Below are 21,458 nucleotides of genomic sequence, written 5' to 3'. Positions count from 1 at the left end.
CCCCCCAGCAGGTTATTGCAGTAGTTGAGGTGTGAGGTGATGAGGGGGTGGCAGTGTCAGAGGAGTGAAGGGGGTGTATAAGAGAGATGTTATGGAAGTGGGGAGGGGGGAAGGAGTTAAGAGAGTTTAAAAACATTTAGATTTCATCAGATTGCCAAAGATTTAAAAAAAAATGAAAAAATTTAAGAACCTCAGCTCTAAATCCAGTATTCTTTTTTTTTTTTTTTTTTTTTTTTTTTTTAGTAAGGCAGTTGGGGTTAAGTGACTTGCCCAGGGTCACACAGCTAGTAAGTGTTAAGTGTCTGAGGCCGGATTTGAACTCAGGTACTCCTGAATCCAGGGCCAGTGCTCTATCCACTGCGCCATCTTGCTGCCCCTAAATCCAATATTCTATTCACTAGACCACACTGTCCCTCAATAATAATACAAAAATGTTCTTATATGGTATAGTGCTTTCATGCTTTTTTTCAAAGTGTAAAGATCACATTTGATCTTTTTTTTGGGGGGATACTAAAAGACTTGCATAATTCACTACCAAATTCCCCTCTCAACCTGGTCTCCCTTTCTCTTTCTGACACTATTAAGATGCTGTATGTTTCCTGGAAGGGTTAAGGCTTGAGGAAAGAAAGGCTTCCTTCTCCTCTAGACCTCTTTCATTAAAATTGATGATGATTAGGGGCAGCTACGTGACGCAGTGGATAAAGCACCGGCCCTGGATTCAGGAGTACCTGAGTTCAAATCCGGCCTCAGACACTTAACACTTACTAGCTGTGTGACCCTGGGCAAGTCACTTAACCCCAACTGCCTTACCAAAAAAAAAAAAAATTGATGATGATTGTCAGACCAATTGAATATTATCTTGGATTCTCTAGAAGTCCCAGGGACCCTTGGAAGCAAGAAGTCAGAGTAGAACAGGGGAAAATATACTGGACTGGTAAGCAGGCCTCCTGGTTCTAGTCCAGACTTGACCATTAAATGATCACTTCCCTTTCTCTGGGGCTCAGCCTTCTCATCTCTCAAATTAAAAATTAGACTAGAAGAACTCTTCAAGTCCCCTTAGCTCTAGTGTTCTATGAAGCTAAGAAGCCTCTTTGGGGCCATGGGGTCATGGAAGGTTAGAGAATATGGCCATCGGTCAGGCAGGAAACATTTTTAGGGGCCTACTATGTGCCAGGCACTGTATACTCAGTATTGAGGATACCATGAAAAACCGCAGGTAACCAGAGGACAATTGAACAATGCCAGGTCAGGGAGGGCAGTTTCATGAACCTTCCCCCCCCCCCCAAAGGGAAGCTTGGGGAAGACAGGGTTTGCCTGCCCCACGGTTTTGCCTACAGTTTGCTCCATCTCAGTTTCCCCAGCTGCATACACCCATGCTCTCTCTCCTTTCAGACCCTCTGTTTCCCTTTCTCTTCTCCTTCCCCTTCCGTGGGGGTGCCCTGGTTCTGGGAAAGGAAACCAGTATATTGGGTGTGGAGGTCCAGGCGAAAGACAGGTGCAGGGCAGGGGGAGGAGGAGCTGGAGAAACAAGTCAGAATTATAAACTGTAGTGGGGTGGGGGGAGGAAGATTTGGGAAGGATGGGAATATTGGAAAGCTCAGGAATGTTTGTGGAAGGAAGCAGCTTGGGCTGAAGCTGGGCAGCTAGAGGAGGCCTCAGCTTGTCTAGCCCCGGAAATAGCTCAATCATGCAGAGTTTGCACCTTCATAAGAATGATGTTTGACATTTTGGGGTCAAGGGAGCCTCATGGAATCATAGGATATCAGATCTGTGGGAGAACCTGGGAGACCATCTCATCTAGCCCTTCCATTTTGCTGATGAGCCGTCAGAGTTCCGACTTGGGGAAAACCACTTGCCTCAGGTCAACCAGTAAATAAGAGAACTGGACTAGACCTGAAGCCCAAGCCCTTTCCCATATGCCCTAGGCATACATTTCTCCTGCAAAGCCAGAGCGCTCCTTTTATTTTCCCCTTTTATTTCCCTTAATTGTTTTTTTTAACCTAATAATTTCTTACTGCTTTTTCCCTTTTATTTCTAATACTTTTCTTTCCCAATAGGACAGAAGAGTAATCAGTTCAAGCATAGGATTTATTATTTTTTTTCCTACGTTGTGAAGAAATAAAATATCTGGGTGACAGATACACTATGCATGGATGAGCAAAGGAGGACAGGACTGTACAGAGGCTGGGCTTCTAGTCTTAGCTCTGACACTAACTTGGTGTGACCTTGTGCCCTCAATTTTCTTATCTGTAAAATGAGCTGGGTGGATTAGATAATCTACAGGCTCCCTTCCAGCCCCAACATTCTAGGATTCTGGAGGTACGATTGTCCCACTGCTTATTTAGCTTGGCACGGCTTTAGAGTCTTAATCAGTCTTTCCCAGGCATTCTGCATTTCACACCCCTTCCAGTCGCCCAACTCCTCCTTTGCCCAGGGACCTTTGAGGTCACTGTCCTTTCCTGTTGGTTCACTCTGAACACAAGCCGAGCACTCTCTTAAAACTCCTTTGTCCTTAGAGAAGTAGGGTCCTGTCCTCTGCGGGCCCTAGGTCGACTCTCTCGACTTAAAATCCAGCCTCTCCATGATAACTTTGGTCAGACTGATTGATTATTATCTTGGACTTTTGGAAAAGAGCCTTTGGAAATAAGGGGTTTCAGTTTGATAGCATTACTACCACCCACAGAATGGACACAGTTAGAAGGCTGTGGTTAGAATAAAAGGACCTGGGTTCAAATTCTGCTCTCTATCGCTTATTGCCTGCATTACCTTGGGCAAGTCATTTAACTTCTCTGGGCCTTATCTGTAAAATAAAGTCTTAGAAATGTCCTCTAAGATCCCCTATACCAGGCCTTGCTCAGTAACTTGAACTCCCTACTTCTGAATGCCTCCTTTTCTTTAAACGATCCTAATTTCTTCTCAAACCTTCTCTCAGGGCTCACTGGGTTCACCTGAGGTGGAATACTATGGACTATTGCTAGTAATAGTTTTAATAATAATAATAACAATAGTTCACTTCATGCTTAATGTTTACATCATAATATTTCTACAATGTTTAAAATATGCAAAGCGATTGACAGATAATTATCTCACCTGACCTTGCCAACAATCCTGTGAGGTCAGTGCTATTAAAGTCAGCCAGGTATGGATCAGCATGTTAAGAATTCTCATTCACTTCCCACACACATCCTGCCCTGCTGTTTTCTGCTTCCCTGAAGCGTTAGCATTTTCTAAACCCCATGTTTACATTTTATCACATCCACCTCAGTACATTTGAGTTTTCCCATCAGGCCATAGAAATATTGTAACTAGGGTCATGTAGAGTTATACAGAGACTGCTCCAGGAGGCAGATTTGGGTCTCTCCAAGATTTATAATCCTGACCCAGAGAATTAACCAGGTTATTCCAGACCTCGCTCCTCCCCCCCTTTTCCCTCCCACCAGTGCTGTAGAACTGAAAAGTCATCCTCACCACCTACCTTCCAGCTGGAGGTTTTGTAACTGCTCTGCTATCACCTGTTCCTGTGTCTAACAGCCTTCACTGTCCAGGGGGAGGTCACCCAGGTGGGAATCCCTTTGCTGCAGGTTAGGCCCATTTGTCCTCTGTATATTTTGCAAGGGTGGAGAACCTGTAGAAGTTAAGCTCCTGGAAGGCAGGCCCTGGTTTTTATTTTTTGCCTTTGTAGTTGAAGCACCTAGCACAACTTTGCACATATGCCTAGTGTATGCTAGGTGATTAATAAATGACTGTTGAATTAGCTACTGGAGACATGAGCTACGTCCATGGATTCTGGTATGTCTGAAGCTCCTCCCTACCCCGTTTTTTGTCATTTCCCAGGACACTTTTGGGTAAGGACACAGCAATGTAGGTTCTGAGAACTGTAGTCCTTCCCAATCCTCAAACTGAGGCTTAAGAGTGACATCTGGACTGATTGAAAAGCATGTCTCCTGCCTGGTGGACCATAATTTCAGAATGAGGCCTACATTTTTAGACATACTCAAATGCTGATTTGTTTTGCTTAACTGTATTTATTTGATACAAGGGCCGAGTGTGTGTGTGTGTGTGTGTGTGTGTGTGTGTGTGTGTGTGTGTGTGTGTTGGGGCAAGGGTCATTGGGAAATGACAGTAATATGAAAACACCAGTAAAACATTTAAAAAGGAAAAAAAAGACAGAAATCTCTTATGTGTGGAGGGGAGAGAAGGAAGATAGCAAAAATAAAGACCAACTGAAAGGGAATCTGATATAGTGGAAAGAGTAGTGAATAATCACCTCTTTCCCCACAGGTGTACATGCCATTCCCCTATCCCAGAATATAAGCACTTTGAGGGCAGGAACTATTTTCCACTTTTATCTCTGTACCTCTGTTTCCTGGAACATAGCAGGTGCTTAGTAACTGAGTATTGAGTGAGACTTAGTGGCTTTAGAGAAGCTTGGTGGGGGGGGGGAAGCTAGGTGGCACAGTGGATAAAGCACCAGCCCTGGATTCAGGAGTACCTGAGTTCAAATCCGGCTTCAGACACTTGACACTTACTAGCTGTGTGACCCTGGGCAAATCACTTAACCCCCATTGCCCTGCCAAAAAAAAGAAAAGAAAAAGAAAAAGAAGATTGGGAATTCAGGCTCTGCTGCTCACTAACTGTGGGACTTTGGGTAAGTCAGATTTAGATTTCTGAGCCTCAGTTTCTCTATGAAGGTACTCATGCCTGTTGTACCTACTTCTTACTGTGAGGAAAGAATGTATGTGGAATGTATGAATGTAAGGAAGGAGGTCGTGGGTGTAAAACATTTGTTAAACCTATAAGAGGAACAGGGCAGGGGGCTTGAGAAACTTTAGAGTGTTCCCTTCCTAAGGAGAAGGAAGGAGGTGCTGAGGTATTTATTGTGTAAGGGGAAGGGAGGAGAAGAAAGGGAGTGGTAGAAAAAGACTCCTACCCTGGGAATTTTCCTTAGGCTATTGAGCAAACTCAAGATTCCTGGTTCAGATTTTCCTGCTAAAGGTAGAGTGTGTGTGTGTGTGTGTGTGTGTGTGTGTGTGTGTGTGTGTGTGTGTGTGTGTGTGTTTCACTGGAGGAAGGAAAGGCAAGAGTATAAAAATAATCAAAATAATCACAATGAATGACAAGCTGAGGTGGCCTGTCAGAACCCTCCCATTGTGATGGGAAACTTGTTTTATACTGTTGAGTCCTCCTTACACCTACCCAGAGCACCTGGGAGTTCTCTTTGACCCCCTTGTCACATAGCTTGGAGACTTTAGGTTTGTCCAAGAAAGGAGCAAAACCTCCAGAGGTTTTTTTTTTGCCCTGAGGCTGAAGGATGGCTTGGGCCTCCTTAAACAAAACAATCCAACTGACAGTTAGGGATCACAGATGAGACTCAGGCTTCCTAGGTCCAGGCCCAGGAAACAGGGGTGGGTGGAGGTGAGTGCCAATCATGCTAGGTGGAGCTATGAGACCAACACTTCTGTAGGGTACAGGATGAATCAGCCCTGACCACAGCAGCCCCAGCTGTGGTCATGGTGCAAACAAACCTCTTCCCCACCCCCACACCCCCATCCTCTTTCCTTTCCTTTCTCTTCCCCCAATACCATGGCCTCAGCAGGGGTGTGGCCCACCCTGGGGTGTGCAGGCATGCTGTGCCCTGGCACCAGCACTGACTACCTCAGAGAGAAAGGGAGGACTTAGTCCTGGACAGCTCAAGCAAGCGAGGGAGGCAGCCCTGGCCCAGGGGTGGAGGTGTTTGGGTGGGTCACCTCATCTTGTTAGAACTTTAGGCTTAAGTCAATCTGACACTGTCTCCTTCCTCTTATCCCTGACCCCACCCCTATCTCAACCCTACAATTCATTCATTTTTTTGAGCATCTAATACAAGCAAGGGACTATACAAGGTGATGAAAAGATAAGGGTGGGTAGGGGGGATAAGAAAGGGAAGAGTTACTCAGGTGAATAACAGATGATCCCTGCCTTGAAAGGGCTGTGGGAGAATGGCCAAGTATCGTGAGAAAGGAAAAAATAGCATGAGAGTTCAGGACAGCCTCACTTTTGACTTGGGAGGCTCAGAGGTAGGAGAGAAAATCAGGGAAGTCTCCCTGGAAGATGTAGCATTTGAGGTGGTTCTTGCAAGGTTGTTGATTGTCCTTTGTTCTCAAAGGGGACCATGACATCAGAGTGATGTCATGACTTGCACTGAACTGGATTTAAGTGAGGAAGGGCTGTGCAAGGTCACCAACCTCACTCTCTCCTCCAGAGCCACCTGGGTCCAGTAGAAAGATATAAATCAGGATGACTGGAGATGGCTCCAGATTTTTTTTTTTTGGTGGGGCAATTGGAGTTAAGTGACTTGCCCAGGGTCACACAGCTAGTAATTGTCTGAGGTAAGATTTGAACTCAGGTCCTCTTGACTCCAGGGCCAGTGTTCAGTCCACTGTGCCACCTAGCTGCCCCTGCAAGGTAGGTATCTTTTGATAGAAAGAAATTGAGGTGGGGGCTACTAATCAGGTGGAGGGTGAGAGGGAATTGCATGAACAAAGAAATACAAAGGAGGGGAAAGAAAGTCCAAGACATGTTTGGGGAACCATGAATTCCTTAATGATGAGAACGTTGCTGGAGAATCTAGTATCGGAGGGAAGTAGTTGGAGATGAGGATAGAAACGTAGGTTGGAGCTAGAATGTGGAAACCTTAAAAGTCGGGTTCAGGGTTTGGACTATATTAAGTAAGTCCTAAGGACCTGTTAAAAGTTTTTTAGGTAAATGCCATGAGGAAAATGTGACTTTAGGAAGATTTATCTTAAATCTGTATGGAAGATAGAGTTGAGGGCAGTGAGAAAGTCGAGAAGCCAGTCCAAAAGTTTTTGCAATGATCCAGATGAAGGAGAATAATGGGTCTTATCCCTTTCATTATTTGTCTGCGTGACTGTGACTTTAATCATTGGGAAGTCCTACCACATGATTTTTGCAATTGATTTATCTATTCATGAAAGCAGATGTTTTTCCAAGTGGTTGCTCTGATTATATTTTTCTTTTGGAAATATCCATAGCTCATATTTATATAAGGCTTTCCAGACCACTCGCCTCACAGCAAGTAGTGCATATCCCCATTTTACAGATGAGAAAACAAAAACTCAGTCAGAACTTAAATGACTTACCCATGGTTGCTCAACCAGCAAGCACAGGAACTGGCATTAAAACCCAGATAACAGAAATACAGAATTTAAGAGTTCAGCAGCCATTCAGTCCAGCTTACACCTCCAAAAAGAATCTCCACCGGAACATACCTAACAGATCATCCAGCCTCTGCTTAAAGGTCTCCACTTGAGGGGAGACCCACAACTTCCCAAGGCAGCCCATCAAGCCTAAAATGTATCTCCTATAATTTCCACCCACTCTTCCTAGTTCCTTCTTCTGGTGCCAAACAAAATTAGTCTGATCTCTGTTCTTCATGACAGATACTTGAAGACTAGCTATGATTACCCTCCCCCTATACACCCCAACACTACTAGCTCCCCAGTCTTCTCTGGGCCAAACATCCCCAGTTCCCTGTCAGTTCTTTTATTATTATTATTTTTAGTCAGTTCTTTTATGACATAAACTACAGGATCTTCAGCATCCTGCTTGCTCTACTCTAGACACTCTGTGGCACCCAAATAGAGCAGCTGGGGTTTGACAAGGGAAGAATATAAAGGGGCTATCACTTTTATACCTGGAAATGATGGTGGCAAATGTAGGCAAAGATCAAATTCATTTTTTTTTTTTTGGTGGTGGGATGAAGGATCACTTTGTTATACTGTGGATTCATATTGAGCTTTGAATCATTACAATTGCCATCTTTTCCTCAACAAACCACCAACTTTCCCATCTTGTACTTCAGAAGTTTTGCAGCCCACATATGTCTTTATATTTATTCCTATTAACTTTCATCATCTTTGATTTGGCTCAGTTTTAGCTTGTCAAGATCTTTTTGGATCCTGATGCTATCATTCAGTATGTTAGCTATCCCTGTGAGCTGAGCCCTTTTATTATAGTATTTAAAGCTTAAAATGACTCTTAAAGGTAATCTAGTTCGGACTTCTCATTTTATCCATAAGGAACCTAGATCCAGAGAGGTTACTGTCTTCTGACTACAAGTCTAGGGTCTTTCCAATGTAGAGTGGAGCTTGCCTTTGACCTTTTGTCTTCTGGAGACTGGATATTGACCTTAAAGGTTAATCATTGCCCTCAACATTTTGAAACTCAAGCTTTTGTCTGTCCTGTTTTATCAAGAGCCTTTACCCGCTCTAGCTCACTTTCTTTTTTGTTGTTGCTTTCTGAGTATTTCATTTTATTTTGTTCCAGTTACATGTAAAGATAGTTTTCAGCATTCATTTTTGTAAGATTTTGAGCTCTGAATTTTTCTTCCAACTTCCCTTCCCTCCCCCCTCCCAGAGCCAGCAAGCAGTCTGATATAGGTTGTACATTACACTGTTACACATATTTTCACATTAGTCATGTTGTAAGAGAAGAATCAGAACTAAAGGAAAAAAAAAAACACAAGAAAAAAGAAACAACAACAACGTAAGTGAAAATAGTATGCTTCAATTTGCATTCTTTTTCTGAATGTGGAGAGTATTTTCCATCATGAGTCTTTTGGAATTATCTTGAATCATTGTATTGCTGAGAAGAGCTAAGTCTATCACAGTTGATCATCACACAATGTTATTGATGCTGAATACAATGTTCTCTTGGTTTTGCTCTCTTTACTCAGCATCAGTTCCTGTAAGTCTTTACAATTTTTTTCTGAAATCTGCCTTATCATTATTTCTTACAGCACAATAGTATTCCATTAGTTTCATATACCACAACTTGTTTAGTCATTCCCCAATTGATGGGGAATCCCCCCAATTTCCAATTCCTTGCAGCTATAAATATTTTTGTACATGTGGGTCCTTTTCCCTTTTTAATGATCTCTTTGGTATATAGACCTAGTAGTGGTATTGCCGGGTCAAAGGGTATCTCGCTTACTTTCTTTTTTTTTTTTTTTTTTTGGCGGGGCAATGAGGGTTAAGTGACTTGCCCAGGGTCACGCACAGCTAATAAGTGTCAAGTGTCTGAGACCGGATTTTAACTCAGGTCCTCCTGAATCCAGGGCCAGTGCTCTATCCACTGTGCCACCTAGGTGCCCCTTGATTACTTTCAAAGAGACTTGGATTCATGTATATACATATTAGTGTAAACAGTCATTGAAATGAAAAAAGAACTAGGTAGTCAGAAAATCTGGGTTCAAATTCTGCTTCTGCCTATGTGATGTTGGCCAAGTTACTTCTCTTCTATCTATAAAAATGAGGGGTTTAAAATAGGTCAGGGGTTCTTAACCTTGTTCATGTTGTGGACCCCTTTGGCAATCTGATGAAACCTATGGACCTCCTCTCCTCAGAATAATGTTTTTAGATGTATAAAATAAAATCTTTAGGATTACAAAGGAAACCAATTATATTGGAATAAAGTTTTAAAGAAAAAAACCACAACATTTTCTTAAAGTTTATCAACCCCAGTTGAAGAATTCCTTCACTAGATGGATGATTTCCAAGGTCATTTTCAGCTCTGGGTGCCACAATCCTTTGGTTCCAGAGTGTCTCAAGGACCGGATGAGAATTTTGTTGAAAGGCTAGCTCTCTATGTACCCCTTGAAACAGCTATAAAGGGTCCTAAAGTGGTGAGAAGTGGGGGCACACTGGGAGAGGCCCCTTTATCCCACAGTATCTACCTTGTCCATCTCAGTAGTGAGAGCTGAGGAGGAGGGGGGAGAAGTTCAACTGAGTATGCAGCCTGCCAACAGTGCAGATAAAAACAAACAGTCATACCTTGGAAGAATTGTCTTCACATCCCCTTCTCTGACTGCCTCCCATGACCATTCCCCTCTTCCAAATTGCCTTCCCCAGCATCTCTTTTAACTAGCCAACAGGATAGCTTAAAGTGCTGCCATTGACCCCAAGGTGCCTCCCATAGAACTGCCCTCCCCCACACCCTAATCCCCAGGGCAAAACACTCTTACATTAGTTTTGAGCTGCTTGAGAAAGCAGATTTTGAAGTTTTTGTTTTTGGTGGTATTTTTGTTTTTGTTTTTGTTTTTTGTTTTGCGGGGCAATGGGATAACCCCATTGACTTGCCCAGGGTCACACAGCTAGTAAGTGTCAAGTGTCCAAGGCCGGATTTGAACTCAGGTCCTCCTGAATCCAGGGCCGGTGCTCTATCCACTGCGCCACCTAGCTGCCCCGTTTTTGTTTTTTGCAAAGGACCCAAGCTTGTATCCTTGGGGGCTTATTTAATACCTACTGGCCAGAACATAACCAACTGTTTCTGCACCTGGGGCAAACACTACGAACCATTTCTGGGGTAAATGGCACAAAACATGTCCTCATTCAACTGAGGAATGGGGGGGGGGGAGAGAGACAGAGAGAGACAGAGACAGAGAGAGACAGAGACAGAGAGTTCAAGATTCTGGCTTTATTGGCAGAAAATCAGGGACGTTGTACGGCTCATTTTTTGGGGGGGAAGGTTGTAGGGTTAAAGGAGTGGGGATGGCTATTTTGAATAGAAATATAAGCACATTCTTGTGCACTAGTTGTTAAGCTGTGTGGTTCCTGCTGAAGGACTACAGATGTAGGGCGTGCCCTCTGAATGCAGAACACTGAGGCAAAGTCCTAATCACAAAACCTTAGTTATGTCTGTGCTACCAACCAGCCCAGACTATTCTGGCTGTCTTTCTGAGCCAGTCTAGGAGTCTCCAGATGTCTTTGGGAGGGCAACAATGGCTGAAAGACTAGAAATGCAGAGCCACTGAATAAAGAAATGTGAAGCATCAGGAAAGCCAAGACCCAAGGTGAAGATGATGAGAAGAGCTTAGAGGCACCTTGGGTCTTAATCTAATGGTTTTCTTTCTTCAAGGTGACTTGGGTTCTGCCTGAATCCCTTTTGTTTGGACGGACCGGTATGATCTAGGGCTTGGATGGGAAGGTCCAAGGAGGAGCAGATTGAATAAAACCCAATCCTAAACCACTCCTAGAAGAATCTAGAACCCTTCAGATCTTGTCTATCACCTCCCCCTTCCTCTTCTTGGGCCTTATGTCTCAAACATCCTAAGCTCAAAACTTGATTAGGGAAAGAAGGAGCAAAATTCATTTTACAGACTCATAAACTCACACATTGTTAGATTTGGAAATGTCTTCAGTGGATATCTAGTCCCACCCCCTCATTTTACAGATGAGGGCCCAAGAAGGGAAGTGATTTATTTGCCCAAGGTCACACATAGCTAGCCCCAGATGGGTATTTTCCAAGTGTGTGTTTGGTATAAATAAAGATATGTGTGTGTGTGTATGTGTATACACATAGATACACATATATACCCACATACATACACATGCACATATGTATTATATATATAATACATATACATTAACAGTTTTTTTTTATTTACATTGATTAGCACTTTATAATTACAAATCACATTCACTCACCTTATCTCATTTGAATGAACCCAGTAGGGGTAAGCAATGCAAGTATCTTCCCTTTACAGATGAATGAACTGAGGCTGTGAGGCAATTCAATTTAGAGTTTATTTATTTAAGCATTTTCAGTGCTCTTTCTCATACATGAAGTTGCTGCTATTGCTGAGTGGTGATAGTAATAATACCTCAGATTTGTATATAGCTTTAAGGTTTTAAAATCATTTTACCTCTATTTGAACTTCACAAGACCTTGTGAGGTAGGTAATACAGCCATTATTATCCCCATTTTATGGAGGATGAAACTGAGACTTAGTAAGGCTAAGTGACTTGCCTATGGTCATACAACTAGCAAGTGTCAGAGGTAGAATTCAAATGCTGGCCTCTTCAAAGTCTAGTACTCTCTCCACTCTTTTTTTTTTTTTTGAAGGACAATGGGGGTTAAGTGACTTGCCCAGGGTCACACAGCTAGTTAATGTCAAGTGTCTGAGGCCAGATTTGAACTCAGGTACTCCCATCCACTATGTCACCTAGCTGCCTCCACTCTTGTATACTCCAGGAAACCCTGGTAGCAGAGTAAGATAGAATGACACAACTTGAATCTAGATCTCAAGGTGGGCAAGAACCTCAAAGGGTAAGGTTTGATGTAGAAGTTGCCTGTACCACATTGCTGACAAATGGTCTTCCAGGCTCCCTCCAGTGATGGGGAGATGACTCCCTACCAGTGAAGCCCATTATATTTTTGATAGCTTTGATTGCTGGGAGGTTCTCTTTTTCTCAGGTCATATGAATGACAAGGAGGGAGAAAGAGATAATAGCTCATAGTGTGCTATGATGATGATGATGGTAGACCAAGGTAAGGGAATGGAGGGAGAGGGAAGGAAGGGGTCTTATTTTAGTTAGAAAGAAAAGATATGTAGCTGTGTGACCCTGGGCAAGTCACTTAACCCCAATTGCCTCACCAAAAAAAAAAAAAAGAAAAAAAAGAAAAAGAGAAAGAAAAGTTATTCCCACTCCTCCTACCCCATCATATTGCTTAAGAGATGGGGATTTCTGGGTTTCCCTCCCTTTCCTCCTCCTTCTACCACCAGCACTGACTCTGCCATTGCTCTACCTCTTCTGCTTTATAGCCACAGTTTCTTTCCCTTTTCCTTTTTTTTTTTTTTTTTTAGTGAGGCAATTGGGGTTAAGTGACTTGCCCAGAGTCACACAGCTAGTAAGTGTTAAGTGTCTGATGTCGGATTTGAACTCAGGTACTCCTGAATCCAGGGCCAGTGCTCTATCCACTGCGCCACCTAGCTGCCCCTCTTTCCCTTTTCTTCCTCCCCACAACCTCACCTGTGGGATGGGTTCATCTCTTAGCTCCAGGTGCCCATCCCCTGCCCTCAGTATTCCCCCAAATCCAGATATATAGAAAGGGTCTATGAACAGGTGTGGTGATAACACATAATAATAGGCGTTGGAGCAATCTAAATAGTCAGAATGCTCCAAATATAGCTGTTTCCATCAAGAGCAATGGAACCCAGATTTCCCGACTCCGGGGCCAATGTCCTTTCTATGGAAACCTAGAAAGCTAAGGAGAAAATACATATGGCAACACATCCACCTAGAGAACTCCAGGGCCTGGTGTTTGGCTACAAATAAGTAGGGTCAGTCAGGCAAACATTTATTAAGTTCCTACCAGGTAGGTGGCACAGGAGATAAAGTGCCAGGCCTAGAGTCAGGAAGACTCCTCTTCCTGAGTTCAAATTTGAACCTCAAACACTTACTAGTTGTGTGATCCTGGGCAAGTCACTTAACCCTTTTTGCCTCAGTTTCCTCATTTGTAAAATGAGCTGGAGAAGGAAATGGCAAACCACTTCCATATGTTTGCCAAGAAAATTCCCAAAGGAGTCAGGAAGGTCAGACATAACTGAAGCAACTAAACAACAATAACATGAAAGGACTAAACAGCAACAGCAACACAAGCCCTAAGATATAATTGAGGAAAAAACAGTTTCTACCCTCAAGGAACTTCAAATTTTATGGGGGTAGGGGGAGGAGAGGGGGGAAAGACTCAGAAAAAAGAAAGCTGAAAAGGAGGTTAGGAATGGAGGAAGGTAGTGGGTAGAGTCATGTTCATCAATGTTCCTGGTGGGAAGTGCAGAGTTGACTGGTTGGTGAGCCTTCTTTTTTTTTTTTCTTTTTAGTGAGGCAATTGGGGTTAAGTGACTTGCCCAGGGTCACACAGCTAGTAAGTATCTGAGGCCGGATTCGAACTCAGGTACTCCTGGCTCTAGGGCCGGTGCTCTATCCGCTGCGCCACCTAGCTGCCCCAGTGAGCCTTCTTTAAATGGAGACATTGGAAGATCTTTGCTCCACCCTCCAGCCTTCTAGTCAGATGGGCAGAAAGTACTGAAAGCACTGAAGAGGTATGAATACCTTCACTGACCAGTCTCAGTGAGGATGAGCCTACTAATGAAGATTTTTCCTGGAAGTGTGGTAATGGTGGAGCCCAAATCCAAGGAGTACAGCCTTCGGGAACTAAAATAGGATACTAGAAATAGCTGGAGAAACCCAATATTCTCACTAAGAAGCTAGAAATCAAACTAGAGAGCACATATACATCTACAGCTAACAAAATTACAATAACAGTAGTGCCAATGCCTTCCTCCGGGGCCTCATTTTGGCATGGAGGAAACCCTTGATTTTCAGAGGTTTGAAGTTTAAAATCTAATTGCTATGTCTAAAAATCTAATGTGTGGTCACCTAAAATTAGAAACTCATAGCACCAGTGTTTGGGGCATTAAGCATTTATTAAAGTATAATAGGGGTTAGTAAAGAGAACACATGGAGAAAGAAAGAGCCTAGCTCCCTGCACCTCCTGCTCCTATCAGGACCTCCAATGAAAAAGGGGGACCCCCGTAGTCCCCGAGTGGAAGCTCCCTGCGGGCTTGCCCAGGCGTGGTCCCTACACACAGCTCTAAGCCAATTGGCTGGTAGCATTGATTGACATGACTTACAGGTGGTACTATGAATAGATGTATTGGTTCTGTGTAACTTCTGGACACTAGTCACATGCTTTCTTTTCAGGGTGGCACTGCCCAGGTTCTCACAATGTCTTTCTCAGCAGGGGGGGGGTGGCACTCTGATTCTTACAGAAGGTTTCCCAGTAAAATGGATCTAGCAGCTGGAAAAAGCTTTGTAGATGGATCTCATAAGACTGTATCTATTTCAACTTCTCTTCCTCCCTCCATTCCCACCCCCCACCCACAAGAACTCAAGCAATTCAAAATAAGTTATACATGAGTAGTCATGGAAAAATTCCCATATTAGCTAAGAGATCCATCTTCTTAGGATCCTGGCAGCCAGATGGTGCAGTGGATAGAGCACTGGGCCCGGAGTCAGGAAGATTCATCTTCCTGAGTTCAAATCCAGCCTCAGACCCTTACTAGCTGTGTGACTCTGGGCAAGTCACTTCACCCTGTTTGCCTCAGTTTGCTCATCTGTAAAAGAAGCTGGAGGAGGAAATGGCTAACCATTCCAGTATCTTTGCCAAGAAAACCCCAACTGGGGCCACAAAGAGTTGGACAAGAATGAAACATGACTGAACAAGAAGAGGATCATAGATTTAGAGTTAGAAGAAACCGTAGGGGTCATCTAGTCTATTCATTTTACACATGAGGAAGCTGAGGCCCAGTGACTTGTCCCAGGCCACATGGCAGGTAAGTGAAAAAGCCAGGACTCAGGTGGAACCCAGGTCTTCTGTCTCCAAATGTTAAGTGCGGGGTGGTGGGGGAGCATTATAGAGAGTTGGCAATCACTGAATGAAGTCTTTGGCCAAAGACTCACAAAGACTGTCCACTAAAATGTGGGGGGAGGTGTTGCTCTCTGCATAATCAATGTTGGAAGAACCCACAAAATGAAACCACAGATCTTTTGAAGAGTTGGGAGAAGAAATGACTATAATTTACCTCTCTATGGTGCTTTACAGTGTATAAAGCATTTTCCTCACCACAACCACTTGAGGTGGGGCAGTGCGAGTATTAATATTCCCATTTTACAGTAGGGAAAATTGAGGTACAGAGAAGTTAAATGGCTTTTCCACAATGACTCATCGACTAGGTGGCCAGTCCAGAACTGGAACTCAGCTCTTCTGTCTTTAATCTCAGTGCTTTCCCACTGTTCTGCTTCTCTTGTGAACTCCAGGGGGGAAATGTAGAAGGGAAATTAAACAAAATTAACAACACAAAAACTTTTTTCTTTGTGGAGGAGGTAAGGAACCCCTTTTATATTTGTTTTAACTCCAGTCCTTTATATCACTACCTGTTAGCCACTGGCTGATGCTAAGGCAGAAGAACAGAAAGAATTAAATAGAGAGGACAGAGGAAGCCTTGAGAGATGGAGGAAGAGGGAAAAGATTCTTACCATTGTATTAGATCCACAGCATCCTCAAGGTTCCTCTCTCTGGGACAAGATGGTGTCCTGGGTGGGCATAGAAGAGTATATTCCTAGGGTACTAGATATATAACTGCTGAGAAATTCTCCAGGGTAGGGCCGGATGACCTCTGAAGAGGTGGAAGGAAGGGGAGAATACTTTCCAGAATCACTGAAAAAGAGGAACATTTGAGAATAGACTTTATGAGGTCCTCAGGCAACTAGCATTTGGTTTTTTTTGTTTTGTTTTGTTTTTTGGGTGAGGCAATTGGGGTTAAGTGACTTGCCCAGGGTCACACAGCTAGTAAATGTTAAGTGTCTGAAGCCAGATTTGAACGCAGGTACTCCTGACTCCAGGGCTAAAATTCTAGCTAGTCTGTCTAAAATATCTAATGAGTGGTCGCCAATAAATTATAAGCTTTAGCAAGAGTTAGACTTTTAAGCATTTATTAAGGAGAACAAGAATTTGGTAAAGAGAGAAAGGCCTAGATTCCTATCTATTAAAGGGAGAGCACATTTCTAGCTCCACTCTCCACCAGAGTCCAAAAGAAAGAGCCCGAGCAAGTACCAGTCTCTTCCTTCCTCCTCCCACTAGCCTGCATCACTTCCTGACGCCAAAGAAAAGACTCCTGGTCTTGCCCTCAAAGACCTTCGCTTCATGGGCGGGAACTCTTCTACAGTAAGTCTCCAGCTGGTGGCTTCATTCCAATTGTTACAGTTCGATGCTCCATCCACTGTGCCACCTAGCTGCCCCCAACTAGCATTTGTTAAGCACCTACTATGTGCCAGGTATGTGCTGGGAATACAAAGAAAGGAAAAAAGACTGTTCCTTCTCTCAAGAAGTTGATAATTCCTCTAAGACTGAAGATCTAGAAACCTTCCTAGTTCAGGACCACTCTCCTCTGGGTGAGCTCCTACTTGGGCTAAGGGAAGAGTTCTTATTTCTAACCCAGCTTTTGGGTCCTTTAGGAGCCCCTAATGTGGCTAATTGTGCTAGCTTGCCTCTTGTGTGGGCCACTGTGGTTCTGAGATGAGGGTCACCTGGAAGGAACCATTAGTAGGCAGGACTGCTCCTCTGCCAGGGATAGGCAGTTTGCTTTCCTGAGCTTGTTGTCTGTTTCCATTGTAAGAGTCATATGGAATTATGTTGAACATCAGGAGACAAAGACATTAAGGAAGGCAGAGAGGCACAGAAATAGAGAGATCCAGAGAGAGGGCCAGTGATAGATAGATGATAGGTAGGCACACAGATTTATGTATACATACAGAGAAACACTACCGGGCTTAGTTGTGGGTAAAGTAGTTTAGGAAGAACATTGATTAGCTGGAGAGTGTTCAGAGGAAGGCAGCCAGAAAGGTAGGGGGACTTGAGTCCATCTTTGAATTAGGATCAGTCGAAGAGACCATTATTGTGTAGCTTGGAGAAAATAACTCAGGGCAGCTAGGTGTCACAGTGGATAAAGCACCGGCCCTGGATTTAAGAGGACCTGAGTTCAAATCCGGCCTCAGACAAAGTCAAATTTAGACTTGATGTTAGGAAAACTTAATAACAATTAGTTATCCCAAAGTAGAATGGGCCATCTCAGGAGGTAGGATGTTCCTGGTGACTGGAAGTCTGCCTGTAAAGTTTATAAGACTACTTATCAAGAGTTTTATAATGGTGTTATTTGGGGTAGCTAGGTGGTGCAGTGGATAGAGCACCACCCTTGGAGGCAGGAGGACCTGAGTTCAAATCTGGCCTCAGACATTTGACACTTACTAGCTGTGTGACCCTGGGCAAGTCACTTAATCCCTATCGCCTCACTAAAAAAAAATTTTTTTTTTTAATATAATGATGTTATTTTTCTGGTCTGGGTTGGATGAGAGGACTTCCAATTCCAAAATTCTGTGATTTTGTGATTTACAGATGGAAAGTCTAAAAGAAGGGAAAGATGAAGACACTGAGGCAAAGATTTCTCCTCTCGCAGATTCAGAGGAGCAGAACTTTGGGTGAGACAAAATTTAAAATCACTGGAAAGTTAGACATTAAAAGATGCCTTATTCTCTTGGGACTTCAGTTGCCTCTCTTTTTCCATCTTGAGTAGGGACCTCTTGATCTATATTGGATTGTAGATTCAAAGAGTATTAGGATTTGGGAGATCTAGTCATTTTTCAGAGGAGGAATTTATCATTCTTCCAAAACCTTTCCTTCTTCATAACTCTGATTTCTATAAAGACTACCACCAATCTTCTAGTCATGTTGGAAACCCTCTGCTGTTCTCTCTCTCATTGCTCACTTCCAATCAGTTGGCCAGACTTCCAGTTCTCTTCCATCTGTCCCCTTTTCTCTACTCACATAACCACCATCATACTTCTGGTCCTTATCACTTCTCATCTGGATAATTGCAATAGCCTCTTAATTGGTCTCCCTGCCTCTCATCTCTCCCCTCTCCAATCCATCCTCCTCAAACTACCATCTAGGGGCAGCTAGGTGGTGCAGTGGATAGAGCACTGGCCCTGCAGTCAGGGGTACCTGAGTTCAAATCCGGCCTCAGACACTTAACTGTGACACTCAGACACTAGCTGTGTGACCCTGGGCAAGTCACTTAACCCCAATTGCCTCACTAAAAAAAAACCAAAAAAACAAACAAACAAACAAAAAAGTTCCTGGGACAGCATGGTGGTGCAGTGGCTAAAGCACTGGCCCTGGATTCTGGAGGACCTGAGTTCAAATCCAGCCTCAAACATTTGACACTTACTAGCTGTGTGACCCTGGGCAAATCACTTAACCCCAATTGCTTCACCAAAACAAAAAACAAAAACAACCCCCCACCAAAAAAAAAAAAAAAGAAGTTCCCTATTGTTTCTGAGATAAAATAAAAATCCTTCTTCTTGGCATTCACAGTCTGGCTCCAGACTACCTTTCCACACTTGCCCATTCACACACTCTACGTTCCAGCCAAACTAACCTTCTTGCTGTTACCTCCTTCTTGACATTTCATCTTCCATCTCCATTCCTTTGCACAGGCTGTCTCCCTAAAGCCTGGAATGCATTCTCCTCACCTTTGCCTCATACAATCCCTAGCTTCTTTCAAGCTTCAGCTTAAGGGCCACCTCTTAGATGAGGTCTATCTTGAATGGCTTCCAACCCCGGATGATAATACCTTCATTTCTGAAAATTGCACTGTATTTACTTGTGTGTGTGTATATTTTTTGCTGATATCTCTGATCATGTTGTTTCCCCCAATAGAGTGTAAGCTCCTTGAGGGGAAGAATCACTTTATTTTTGTCTTTGTATATCTCTCTCTTAGAACTGTATCCTTTTTGTAGTAGTCACTTAAATACTCATTGAATGGGTGGATGGATGGATGGATGGGGAAACTGAGTTTCTGAGAGATAAGGTGCCATACCCTTATAATTTGTGATAGAGCCAGAACACAGACTCTGATTTCCTAACCCCAAGGCCAGCAATCATTTTGTTCTACTATAGGGCTCCATCTCTGAAGAGTCTGTGACCACTTTCCCATCCGCCCCTTGAAACATGAGTATAGCATATCAATCAATGATTTGGGGGCCTCCTGTAGCTTTGGAATCAGAGGCCACAGTATCTAATGGTTCCCATCATGTTTCAAGGGTAGGGGAGCCTGGGTGGAGTGGGATAGTGGTGATAGGGTGTGGGGTGGTTTGGAGTTTCAGTTCTCCTTCATATACTGGGAGTGCAATCAGCTCTGCCCCTTCACAGTTGGTGAGGTTTCTAACTTCTGATCTAGGTACGGGGGAAATGGCCTCTCCTCACTTTCTTCCATCATCCCTATTTCCCTCTGGCACCCCAAAATTATGAAGGATTCTTTTGTACTCTCCCACTCTCATCCTCACCACATTCACAGACTGCCCTAAAATTTGCCACCATTGGGATGCAGGGGACTTTGCCTGGGTGCTCTAATTGGGGCCCTTGTGCTGTTAATTAAGAAAGAAAAATATCATGTCCCTCCCTCTCCTCCCCCACACCCTCTACTCAGTAACCAGCAGTAGCTCCTTACTTCCCATTATATCTCATCCAAACTCCTCAGTTTGATCCTCATTGATCATTTGACCATCTTACTGATTGATTTTATCCTGACTCTTCAACACAAATTCCCAAGACAACCTAATTTGATCTCCTTTCTGGTCTCTGAACTTTCCTCACAGATTCTTAGTCCCCCTAACTCAATGCCATGTATTCCCTTTGTTAATTCTTTCACCCTCCATCTTCAAAATGTGACTCAGAACTCACTTCCTTCAGCCCTCTCCAAACTCCACCCCACCCCAAAGCTCAATGTTTATAGTGTCTCTTACCTCCATTACCCATTCACCTCTCACCCCAAACAGGACAGGAGCTATTTTTCAGTTTGGCTTTGCCCTACAAATAGTAGATTCTTAATCAGTGTTGGATAGAATTAAAGTTAGGGAATAGGTTGAGTGAAGGACAAATAACTTCTGCTAGGAAGGGCCAAGCTCTCCATCAGCTCATTGATTTTTTCACCTTTTAGGCAAATTTAGTTCCATTCCTAAGGCCTGAAGGACTGTTGTGCACACATAGGTATCTCATCCTGATTAGATCAGTCTTCAGTGCTCCCAAAGCACCATGGTTTCACTCTTGTTGGGGTTCCTTCCACTGTTTTTTTTTTTTCATTTTTTAATAATAACAAACATTTTTATTTATAGTTTTGAGTTCCAAGTTCTATCCCTCCTTCTCTCTTTCCCCTCCCCCCTCCCTGAGGTGCTAAGAAATCAGATATAGGTTATACATGTTCAAATATGTAAAATATTACCATATTAGTCATTTTGTACAAGAAAACTTGAATAAAAGAAAAAATGAAAGAAAGTGAAAAATCGCATGCTTCAGTTTGTATGCCATCAATATCAGTTCTTTCTTTGGAGGTGGATAGTATGCTTCATCATTAGTCCTTTGGGATTGTCTTGGATCATTGTATTGTTGAGAATAGTTGTCATTCACAATTCTTCATCAAACAATATTGCTGTCTCTGCACAGTGTTCTCTTGGTTCTGCTCTCTTCACTATACAAAAGTTCATAGAAGTCTTTCCAGGCCTTTCTGAAATCATTCTGCTTCTCATTTCTTATAGCACCATAATATTCTATCACAATCATATACCACAGCTTGTTTGGCCATTCCCCAGTTGATGGGCATTTCCACTGGACTTTTTGATCCACATCACAACCTCTCCCTGTTTTAGCAGATGGTTTCATGAATTGCTGTGACAAGCAAACAAACAAAAACCTCTTTGTTTGATATTGTGTCCTCTGGTTATTGATCACTTAGTGTTGGGTTAGATTTGGGGTTTTTTTTAGTTCATATCCATGTGGAGAGCTCCCAGTGAGGGGAACCCCCTTTTCTCTTGCAGATGACTGATGTTCTGCCATTTATAAATTGAGAGAGATGCCTGGGGCACCGAGCACATTTAAGTTTCTCAGAGGACAGACACACAGCCAAGTTCTTGGGCCCCTGAAACCTTCCCATTGTGGTACAACCTTGTACTCCACTGGCATAGCTTCGAATCCAGGATCACAGGAGCCTTTCCCTGAATAAGAAA

General features: G+C 43.2%; 1 protein-coding gene across 2 annotated transcripts in view; it reads left to right on the top strand.

The window, feature by feature from the left end:
• The window catches only part of CCND3 (cyclin D3), a 126,573-nt gene that overhangs the window by 12,450 nt on the left and 92,665 nt on the right, over positions 1–21,458 (top strand). Inside the window, exon 2 of one of the 2 annotated variants that reach the window (XM_044005241.1) lies at positions 17,794–17,876. The exons of the other annotated variant lie outside the window; for it this stretch is intronic. The gene's annotated coding sequence lies outside the window, so the exon portion shown is untranslated. The remainder of the gene's footprint in view (positions 1–17,793; positions 17,877–21,458) is intronic. 2 annotated transcript variants of the gene reach the window in all.

This window comes from Dromiciops gliroides, chromosome 4 (assembly GCF_019393635.1).
Source record: "Dromiciops gliroides isolate mDroGli1 chromosome 4, mDroGli1.pri, whole genome shotgun sequence".
In the NCBI taxonomy this organism is placed as follows: Eukaryota; Metazoa; Chordata; class Mammalia; order Microbiotheria; family Microbiotheriidae; genus Dromiciops; species Dromiciops gliroides.
This window is presented reverse-complemented; position numbering and strand designations above follow the sequence as displayed.